The 11,137-nt window shown below is 38.2% G+C and overlaps 1 long non-coding RNA gene across 1 annotated transcript; it reads right to left on the bottom strand.

Annotated features, from left to right (window-relative positions):
- Window positions 1-665: 665 nt before the first annotated feature.
- LOC137145670 (uncharacterized) lies at window positions 666-10,468 on the bottom strand. Its single transcript, XR_010917714.1, has 2 exons — window positions 10,353-10,468; window positions 666-1,614 (listed from the first exon to the last, which is right to left on the bottom strand). It is a non-coding gene; the product is annotated as an uncharacterized lncRNA (long non-coding RNA).
- Window positions 10,469-11,137: the final 669 nt, after the last annotated feature.

The raw sequence follows: 11,137 nt of genomic DNA, 5'->3' as shown, positions 1-11,137 counted from the left end.
ATGGGGTCCTCACCCCTTCTCTGGGGAGAGAGAGCTTTGGCCATCCCAGCTGCGGCCAATGGGGGGTGTCCGAGCCCACCCTCTACTTCAGACACAAGCCCAGGGACCCTAATGGCAGCAGCCTCCTGCTGATGGTGCGTCTAAACTGTTACAGTCTTTTCCCTGGGCTGCTTCCCCACACTGCCCTTCCTGGGCTTTAGTAGCCACCCTCCTGGGAGTGGCAGTGTCCCTCTACCGTGGTTCTGTCCTCCTAGTCCGCTCCTGCTTCTGGTTGTCACTCTGCTTCCTTCAGCTCCTCACCCTCACAGCTTCCAAACTCTCACTGGGAAAATGGCTTTTAATAGGTCTTGGGCGGGCCCTTAATTAGCCCGAGGTGGTCTCATTAGCCTAAGGTTATCCCTTCCCAGCTAGCCGGGAGCAGGGCTCTTACCAATCTGAGGCTTACATACCTCTCTGCTTGGTGTCCCATTCTGGTTCCCATTCTGGTTGTTTGACCCTGTGACCCCCATGCCCACTCCTTTTTTCATTCTTTATCCCATGCAATTAGTTGTGTCCTAGGTCCAGTGACTCCTTCCCTCCAGGGGGAGGGGCCTTTAGCAGTGGGTGGGCATGAGCCCGCCCATTTCCCAGATCACAAATAGGTGACTCTCTCATAGCCACTTGGCCATATCTTATCACAAGATCACACACACACACCCCACTACCACAGGGAGCATGTATTTCATTTAAAAATTGCTATAATTCATTGTAACTAATAATATAGGCATTCAAATCAGGGGACTCTATCAATATACACTATGCAGTCTTCATGTTGATTTGGAAACTGTACAAGCCACCCAGAACAAGAACACATTGACTGCATATTTTCCTATTTAGTGGCTGAGATTTTCAAAGCCAAGTAGGGGCCTAATCCAGGCCATGTTGACGTCCACAGAAGACTGACTTCAGTGGACTTTGGTTAGGGCCATGGAATTTAGCCATTGAAATAAATGAAGGTTGTGTAGTGAAAGCACCCCAGCTGGTTATGAAAATTTCAACCAGAGATTCCACCCTATATATTCAGTCACCATGTCTTTGGATTCTTCTGAGTTGAAAGTTAAAGAGTGCCTAACAGTCAAACTATAACATCTTGTGGCAATATTGACAGCAGGTCATTGATTACCTGACTATGACGAAATCCCTTGGACAACAGGATCTCACCACCATGTTGATTTGCAGGAGCATGCAGAGATATACTGGTTATCATAATGAACAATCTGATATTAAGCACTACTACTGAAAGGGACAAATGGCATCAATGTCACCATTCTTATTTACAAATCATTTCATAACGTAAATAGTCCCATTCTGTGAGATGTACATGTTGCCTTCTGTAGGCTCATTGACCTGGCCCAATCTGAGATGACTCATATCTCAATCAACTATCAGTATACTCCTTCTGTGGAGTTCTTGCTTGAACACTGCTCTGAACAGTGTATTGAAAAGCACAGTGGAGTCTTTTAGTCAAAGATGTAGTGTACTTGCTTGGAGTATCAAGAGCTGAATTTACAAAATATGATGTATCTTGTCATATCTAGTATATAATCTGTGCAGTTTGATGGTGCCTGTTGTGTCCTATGGAAGATGGAAATAAGCGTGAGATTTTTTTTTGTTTGTTTTTTAAACAAAATTTAGAAATCACATTTAATTTAAAAAAAAAAAAAAAAAAAAAAAAAAGCAAGCATGAATGTGAATTCAATCTTCCAAACATATGCAATTCCATTTTCTATAACAAGTGGTTAAATGTAGACCATGGAGAGAATAAGGGGGCTAATTCCAGATTAGGTAATTTTTTCTTTTATTTAGAATCATGGAGTAGCATATCTACTCTGAAGCACTTGAAACTTCATATATAATATTAAAACTACATTTATATCATGCACATGACAACAGTAGATGTCTCCTAATAGCATAACCAGCTAGAGAGGAAAATATAAAGACATTGTCATAAAATCCAATCCAATGCTCGCTATTCCCCCCTCCTAATTTCCCCAATTTAGTCATATTCATCACCGTCAGTTGACGGGGCAGCATTTATGACCCTGATTCTATATATTATGGTGGATCTTACAGTCAGGGCCACAGTGATAGAGTTTAGTTATTGTCAAGTGCTCAATGGGGTAAGTGTATATTTTTAAATAGGTAGAACCATGGGGGGGGGGGGGGGGAGGGAAGTATATATGCTGAAAATCTCTTCTGTCACTGAACATTTTGTTTAATTCAAAATTTGCCATGATTTATTTTTAATCAAACAAACTTTTCCAAACTATTTCAAGTAATTTTGGCTTATTTCAGTGAGAAATTTTTTTTTGTCCCCCCAATAAAAAAAAGGAGTGGGGAGTAAAAAGTGAAAGTGATTTTTTCACCAGTCAAAACAATTTTTTTTTTTTTTTTTTTTTTTAAAAGAAACAGGAGAAAGAAAGGACAAGAAAAAGAAGTAGAAATAGTGAGAAACTGGGAAACGTAACAAATTGACATCAAAGAAAGAAAGATAGTTCCCCCCCCAGTGAGCCACTGCCATTTGAGTATTGCTTGATTTAAAAATAATATAGAGATTATTTAAAAATGCTTAAAAATCTAGGTAATTAAGACAATATTTTTTAATCAGACTGCCGCAGGACAAATATTTTAGAGAACATTTTTCCGTCTGATGAGGACAGAGAGTAGCAGAATATGATCTTCCAAATACATTCTGGTGTATGTTAATAAGGTTGTTATCCCAGCTGATAAAAGCAAGGAATTTCAAGGTTAACAACCAAGGCTGACAATATATCCAAAACTAATGTAGTTCTTCTGAAGTTTAGCATTGTGACATATACAACATGTCTGAGGCATGACACAGCACAAATTTATCTCTGTGGTTGTTGCATCTGAGAAACACTATGAGTTTTCTGTTCTTAGCAGCTATAGAGCCAGCTTCCAGTCCTAAAAGAGTATTTCCTCTTTAACCAATGGAGGTCTCCTAGTAACCTACAAAGGGCTCCCCTTTCACAGGAATTGGGTTCATGGGAGCAATATTAAGGAGTAAGACCGCCTGACACCTTCATGTGATGTTATTAGGGAGGAGAAATAATTGACACGTTTCCCCCACAAAGAACACTACAGATACTTATTGGAGGCCACTAGGGCCATGTTCCAGTCTAAAAATGCTCTTTTAGGTTGTAAATATGCCCACCCTCTAGTCCTATGAGTATGAGTTTGCCTAAAAGGTGGGGTATGGCAATTGAGATCATTGCTATGCAAGCCAATATTATGCCAATGTCATATTACACCATTTTTGCACACTTTTTTACATTAGAAATATCCCCCTTCTGCCATTATTGGATGATAATGGTAAAGAAAATGTTTTGCCAAAATTTTGGAATAACTTGAAGGATATTGGGATTGTTATAAAAGGTTGTTTGTGCACAAAAATCAGAGAGATGATATGTTAATAACATATAATGCAAAAATCTGAGAAGATACACTTCTGTGGAGGGATGCTAGAACACTTCCTAAATTCTCTGAGGGCAGTATTTCAGGAAACATGTGGCTATATTTTCATATTCTCTTTGAACTGCTATCAGTTTGCGACAGCATGTTAAAAATATCTTTGCATCCCTTCAGGTTATAATGATTATAAAAAATAAACATTAAAAATAAAAATTATTGCAAGTAAACATGGGCAAATCACTATGTAAATTAGACTGTTCATAGCTTTATCAAAAACAAACATTGCCAAAATGCTTCTCTGTTCAATTCACATGAACTTTTAACAGTGACAGCCCATCCAGTATTTCATCTGCAGAATGTATAGTTTCCATAGTTATATTAAATAAATTAATTAATTCAAACCAGGCATGTTTATTTAGGGAAAACACACACCAGAGTCAAAATAACTCCTTTGCTTAAAAAGAGTTAATAGAGTGTTCATGATGGGTTCCAAGAAGGAGAATTGGAAGTAAATGGAAAGTTAGCTGCTTAGATTAGAAACAAAAATGTTGATCACAATTATAGCAGTGAGAAGGAAAAAAATATGGCCCTACAATAAGACAAACTAAACATATATCTTTATAATTAATTTCCTTTAATAACATAAAAGACAGAAAATTGATTACATCCCCACTTTTCCCACTACAGTTGGGGAAGAGAGGCGGGATGAACCTACTGTTTACTATGTTGCTTCACAGCAAGATTCCCTTGCAAGGATGGGAGGATCACCAGGTGACACTTATGATCACTATTCTCCACATGCACCTGAACTGTAGATGAAAATAGTGTTCTGAAAATGCAGTTTTGTTAGTGATAGTGTGAAAAATAAGGGGTTAAATTTAATCAGCTGGATTCCAATCCTCCTCCCATTTGGTAATAATGGTAGTTTTGCCATTGAATTTGAGTAAAAATAGGTACATCAGTGGGGTTTGAATCAGGCCCTTAATGCAGCACTTCAATTGTTCAGTTTCAATACTTTAAATTAAAAACCATGAAAGGAATTAGAGCAGACATTTATGGGGATAGAGAATGGGCTCCAGATAACATCAGCATAACACTCATTCTGAAAGGATAGCAAGTGATATGGAAAAAACTATAAGAAAGGATTCCTCTATTTTGTTTCAATTGTGGACTGACTTGCAGGTGTTTCACATGAGATATGAAAGAACGAAGCCTTCGTATAATCAGTGCACTAGCTCCTCACTGATTCATAATCAGGCTTTCATTGATGACATCGGCCCTTTCAAATACACTTCATTAAAAAGACACATTTTATTTATTTCCTTTTTGTACCTCTGTGCTGCTTCTGTACATTTATATCTACCACATTTATCTTCATGGTTTGGATCCATATCTCCTTGTCTTTCGTCCTCTTCCCTTCTGTTGCCTGCTCTGGGTCATATCCTGTTTGCCTTATTCATCCAAGCAGTCCCATTGATTTCAATGGAACTACTCGTGTAAGTAAGGTGTCAAGCTGGCTGGATTGGAGGGAGGGTATTTACTTAATTATTTAACATCAGTGTGTCAAAATCATAATAATCCATGAGATATGCCATGTCAGGTACTGTTAGAAAGGCTATAATGTGCTAAGTAAGATGATAATGTTTATGTTCATGTATTATATGTGTAATGGAAGTTATGAATATGTTTGATATATCTGTATTTCAAATTGTGCTGGTCTGGGCGACAAGATGGCTGCAGCATTAGCCTGCTTAATGGCCCATTAAGGCAATTCACAGGTACAATGAGCCCATGGAGAGAAGTCAGGGATATACCTGATGAGTCACCAGGACACACTCATGTGACTCTGGACTCCATCTTATTCCTGTAAAATTCCACAAGCAGCATGGCAAAGGCCAAAGGACATAAAAGGCAGCTGCACGACATCCATTTTGTCTTTAGTCTGTCTTCAGTCTACCATCTACCTCTGGATCAACTCATCTACAACTGAACTGAAGCTGTGAAACAAAGGACTGAGACCCATCCAGGTACTGGATGTACACCAGAGGGACTATACTAGCCTGTAAACTCCACAATTCTTCTAGAAACCTGATATATATGGACTTTCAAATTATTTGTATGTATCTGATTGATTTAATCCTTTAACATTTCTGTTATAGTTTCTTTCTTTTTATAATAAACCTTTAGTTTTAGTTACTAAAGGATTGGCTGGCAGTGTGGTATTTTGGGTAAGATGCAAATTTATATTGATCTGGTACTATGACTGACCTTTTGGGGTCAGGAGAAACCGTTTTGGTAAAGAGCAAAGAGTTTTAAATAACTGATCTCTTTGTTGGACCTAGTGGCTGATTACGAGCCAGAAACTGAAATGCAGTAAAGGGGGCTGTGTATATTTTTATTTTGGCTTCTTGATAACCAGTGTGGGGAATCAGAAGCACTGTTTGTGGCTGGTTGGGAAGTCTGACTTCAGTGTCACCCACCAGTGCTGGGAGAATCTGCTCTCCTTTTACAGCCTGCCCTGACCTTGGCATTTTCAAGTGGCTACCCTAGGCGTGGATGTGTCACATAAGGAGAACCTGATTTGGCTCCATAAGAGTATACTCAGACCTCTCTGGCTACAATTATTTTTTTCAGGTGATCCACACTGACCAAAAGCGACCTAACAACTGGTTGGGTTTTCGGGGGTTCTTTTGCATTAAAAGGGAATGATTCTCAATTTATGTCACACTATTTGTAGAAGTAGGGGGGAAAAGCAGCTTTCATAGCTCACTGAATGAAAATTCTGATCTAGTAACTCATCCTATTTTTCTCTAGCAGCCTGTGCAGTCTTAACCACATCACTCAGTATAGCCAACTCATTTCCTCTTTTTGCCCATGCACTGTACCAATTGCAGTAGATACATTAACAGTTTCTTCCCCTCTGGTATTAGCGGTGTCTTCAGGAAGCTAAACAAAACCAAACACAATTTCCACTTTTACTTTATCACCCCTGAACAATCCTTTTGCAATAAAGAGAATCTAATTTTAAAAAGTGATTTAGTTCCTTTAACTGTAAAGGCAAAAGCCTTGCAGTGTGCCTTTTTCTGCACCATAGCAGTAAATATTCAGAAAAAGATGGAACTGTTGAGGAAGCTGGACCACACAGGCATGTAAATTTCAGCACATTCATTAAACTGCAAAAATCAAAAATTCTTCAAAACAAGCTGTCAAATCACTTACAGTGTGTGAAAAACTCAGATTTTACACAGAAAAAAAAGTGCAATAGGGAAAGAAAATAGTGCATTAATCACTGGGGAAGTGCAAGACATCTGAAAAAAAATTAGAAGAATAATTTATACAATCATCCTAGATTGAAGGATGTTATAAATGTCATACAAAGGTAGGGCATATATAATGAAAGAGAAGGGACCATTCTATAGTCAAATTTGAAACATATAGCTACAGTGCACTATGTAGATCAGGATTCAAATTTGAATTCATGTCAAATGAAAATAAGGTTGGTGATTTCAACCTAATTTCAATTTATATTTTAATATGTTTTTAATAATCTTAATATCTGAAGCCAATTCAGGGAAGATGGTACAACACAAAGCCCAATGAAATAAATGAGAATCTTCCCAATTATTTCAATGGGCTTTAAATCAAATATCTCATGAGGTGGCAATCTTTGGAGGCCAAATACACTCAGATATATAATGTCACATCCAATCATTGCAACTCCACCTGTGTATTCTCCAGTTGTCTAATTGAGATTTCAGAGGCATGACTGTGGAATTCCCTTATCTGAAATTCTTCCTAGTATTTCATTTCCATTTCTGCATTGCATTGGAGTCCCCAAGAATCATAGTTCTTAGTGTCTTCATGTCCACATAGATGATGATAGTTCTAAATAAGCTCAGAATTTCATGTTTGCCATGACAACCTTAGTCTGTCCCAAGATCCAGAGTGTGCCCAGTTGTAAGATTGGAGCTCCACTGGTATTTGAGTTGGGAGTGGATAGATTCATTATTCTCTCCTTCAGTTTGAGATTCAGCCACACCTATCCTGATGGTCTGCAATAAGGGACTCTATGGTAGCATGCCACTCCAAGGAGGGCATTGGGAAGTATTGTTTCTCCCAAGCTCTCACTAGAAGAAGGGAGTGAGTAGTTTATTACACTCCTACAAAGGGTGCAATATACTCCCTCGGTGTAGCCAGTCAGGTATACTGGATGAGGCCTGGGGAGATAAGGCAAGAGCTATGGCTCTGCCTACTCTGCCCATCTCCACCCATTAGCTGATCCTAAGTATCTAGGATGCAGCCCTGCACTCACATGAAGTACGGTGGCTGACACTTACCTGGGACTCGTACAGATGGGTGAAGTCTTTATTGCCCCCAGTACCCCCATACAACTGTATGAGGGCAAGGCACAATCTACCCCATAGTATTTATTGTGGGTTTTATTCTGAAACTCATTTATCTTACTCATATGCGTAAATTACCCTATGGAGCCAAAAGTGTCAGCACACAGCATTGCACGCACAAAGCTGCATATAAATAGAGCTGACTTTCAGAAAAATCAGCCCTAAACGGTCATGGTCACCTGCCCTGCTGAAATGGAACAACTTTTCAACAGGAAGTGGAATGGAATTGCCCTTACAGGTCTGGAGAAGCCTGGTAGGTTGAAAATGAAGGCAACTAAGCAAAAAGGACAAAATATAAATGAAAAAAAAAAAGACTAAAGTTACTTTTCAAGATTAATGTATATTATAGTTACTGAAGTAAAAAGTATTTAATCAACTGTAAAGATTGCAATTTGTCAAAAAAATGTTTAGAGCTTAAGTTTAGGGGAGAAATAACATTTCATGCAAAACTATATTTACTTTTCTGTGGAGAGTTTGTTTGTTGGTTTTTGGTTGAAGTATGAAATAATTACCTGAGAGAAAATTCACAGTACTGAAAATTGAAAATCCAGAGTATTCAAGCTTCTAGGATAATTGTATCCATGGAAAAGGTGTCCAGTGTAATAGGATAATCCAAATTTTCAATACAATTATAAAAAGTTGTGTTTCATGTTCATTCTAAGCATTGCATTGCTTTATTAAAGGGAAAGAGTTCAGCTTGCTAACTATAATTATTTCTAATGCTCCCTAAAAGGTGAAAGCGTAAAGATAAACTACTAAGAATGAGTCAGAGTCCATTTTGATAACACTGATACAACATTACTTGGAATATATTTCCTTGACAGATTCTTTTTATTATTGTTTCTATATGTATTACATAAATAAGAGATAAGAGAATGTGCTTAGAGTCCAATGATCATATCAGAACAAAATTGCAGCGTAATCACAGAGTAATCATGTCATGGTCCAGAAATGATCACATGGCCTTCCAATATGAAATATTTTTTGGTGTTCCTCACCCATACCCAGGTCACAGAAATTGGCTCTTAAAAAGGTACAATTTTTCCTATTTAAGGAGAAGCAGCTTTATGAAAGCAATTGGATTGTGAAGAAGCTATGAACCAAAACATTATTATAAAAGATATGGTGGTAAAAGATTCTTCTTTACTTCCTGATGCCAGTCTCAAGATTCAGGTCAGGGCCATGTGGCAGGCATCAGAATCCACTGACTCCCATGGCTAGTGTTACTCTAATAACTGATCTTATTTCTCATACACTCCCCCACAAATTATAATTGTACATCCCTTCTTCATATGATAAAGTGTCACTTCTGATATCACACAAATTAAATGTTTTTTATTAGAAGAATTTTTGTAATTATTATTTTTATTAATTTAAAAATGGTTATGCATAGATAACTTATTAAATGCATCTAAAAATCAAATGCTCATGAGTGGTGCCAACCTGATAACGCTGTGTGCTGAAATTCACTGTTCATACAGAGAACAGGTACAATGCAAACTTCCCTGTCATGCCTCAGTCCTGACTTGGACAGACTACTTTTAAAAATGAAATGGTAGTTCCATCTCCCTGCTGATTCCATTTTTAGCCTGTGCTGAAGCTTCCAAACAGGTACAAATGCACAATTATAATGGTGGGGTTTATGATGTGGACACCTGTAAAGAAAGAACTGCACAGAGACCAATAATTTTTTCATAGGTCATGAAAGTCTCCTAAAATATTAATTTTGGGCCAGGCTTGAACTTCAAGGTGTTTTTCAAGGTCTAATTAGTTTATATAGTACTCTGAAAACAAAGCATCATATTATTATATATTTATTAAGAAAGGTAAAAAAAATGTTTATCAAATCCCAAGTTATCACAAAAGTCTTATGTTTTTGGTTTTACAAGTAGTTTTCCATTTTAATCACATCTACAAAAATGCTCCTATACTTATCTTTGCTGGTTTCTTAGCATTTTCTTTCTTATTCCTATTTGAAGACTAAAGCTAAGTGCTGGTATTCTCTAAAAGTTGCACAGCCCTTGAGTGAATAAATAAAAGCTGCATTATTATTCATTAAGTTCTGAATATAATAGAATTATCACATCGCTCATTATTCACCATTCCATATATAATTAATGACCTTATCCTGCATGTACCTGCATCTGAAGCTCGGCTGTGTTGCAGAGCAGCAAGTTTCTCCTAGCCTTCCTCACATCACATGATATCCATCAGCCAATGGCAATCCTCTGGGAGGTAGGCAATCCTGCTGTTTGTGCCTGCTCTTACAATTAGTCTTTCCTAAGGTCAGGTGTGCTGAGGATCCTCCTCTCGCCCTTACAACTTGCCAAACTAGATTTTTTTTAAACCAGTCTTGAGTCTTTTTGCTTCTAAGCTCTGTATAACAGGCCTGGATCTATCAGCTGCCACCCAGACCCTCTCTTTGGTCCACTCTAAAGGACTAAGCACTGGTACTTTACTACTCCCCCTTCCACCTACCATGCTCCAGCAGGATGAAGTTGCTTTTATTCCTTCAGTCTGCTTGAAAAGAACAGAGCTATCACCTCATAGTGTTGTAGAACCACCTCTGCTTCCCAGTCACTTGACACTCCAGCACAAACAGCTCCCAGGAGATTTTCATTCCTTTCTGACCCAACTGACTCTACTGTTTTGGTTTTGGCCTTCCACATGTGCACTTGATTCATACTCACGCCAGGTGGCAACAGCTGTCACTTTGGCTGGTCTGTCTAATTAGTGAGATTAAGCTTTGAGCCAGTGGACCTTGGATAACATCAGTTTTTAAGTATGCCCACGTGGTTTTCTTCCATCCAACCTGCTCTCATTCCCACACACAAATATAAACACAAACTCCTACTGCTTTGAGGAACAAGTCTGCTTACAGACATTGGGGCTCAGATATTGGATCAGTTGGGAAGCTTTGCCAGATGTCTTGTATGGGCATACTTTTGTGAAAGAAAGGGAGAAGCAGCAAACAACTGAGTGCTCCTGCCTCTTACAGCTGCCAGGACTTCTTGCCCAAGGGCTTAGAGTTAATGGTGCTGATGTAACAAAGTTGCTGCTTGTCAGCCATTTCTAGAACTGATGAATCAGCTTCATTATTCAGGTGTGCCCTTAATGTACATAAAAAGTATATAAAGTGCAGTTAACAATGCTGTTGCTGATGTATTTTTTAATTATAACAGTTACAAGACATCTGACAGGAAGATGGTCCTGCCACAATAAATACATAGATCAATACAGGTTGCATGCAGTTGTGTATATTA

Source organism: Emydura macquarii, unplaced genomic scaffold (assembly GCF_026122565.2).
Source record: "Emydura macquarii macquarii isolate MOO-44397 ecotype Brisbane River unplaced genomic scaffold, CSIRO-AGI_Emac_v2 contig_3603, whole genome shotgun sequence".
Classification (NCBI taxonomy): Eukaryota; Metazoa; Chordata; order Testudines; family Chelidae; genus Emydura; species Emydura macquarii.
The sequence above is the reverse complement of the archived record's forward strand: the minus strand, read 5'-3'. Positions and strand labels throughout refer to the sequence as shown.